The following is a 206-nucleotide window of genomic DNA, read 5'->3' on the forward strand; positions in this document are numbered from 1 at the left end:
AGAATGGACTGCGCGATCCGTGTATAACTACAGTATGTCCGTGTCACACTACGGATTGCGAACGCGGATCGGATTGGGATTGCGGATCGTCGAATTTGGATTCTTCATTCACACTACGGACCATGGTACGGACTACGGATTCAATTTGCAACATATGCTGTATCGCAAATGTCGTGTCGTCGACGTTTGCTGTGTACATTCTCTCT

The sequence above is a fragment of the Trachymyrmex cornetzi genome, unplaced genomic scaffold, assembly GCF_001594075.2.
Source record: "Trachymyrmex cornetzi isolate Tcor2-1 unplaced genomic scaffold, Tcor1.1 scaffold138, whole genome shotgun sequence".
In the NCBI taxonomy this organism is placed as follows: Eukaryota; Metazoa; Arthropoda; class Insecta; order Hymenoptera; family Formicidae; genus Trachymyrmex; species Trachymyrmex cornetzi.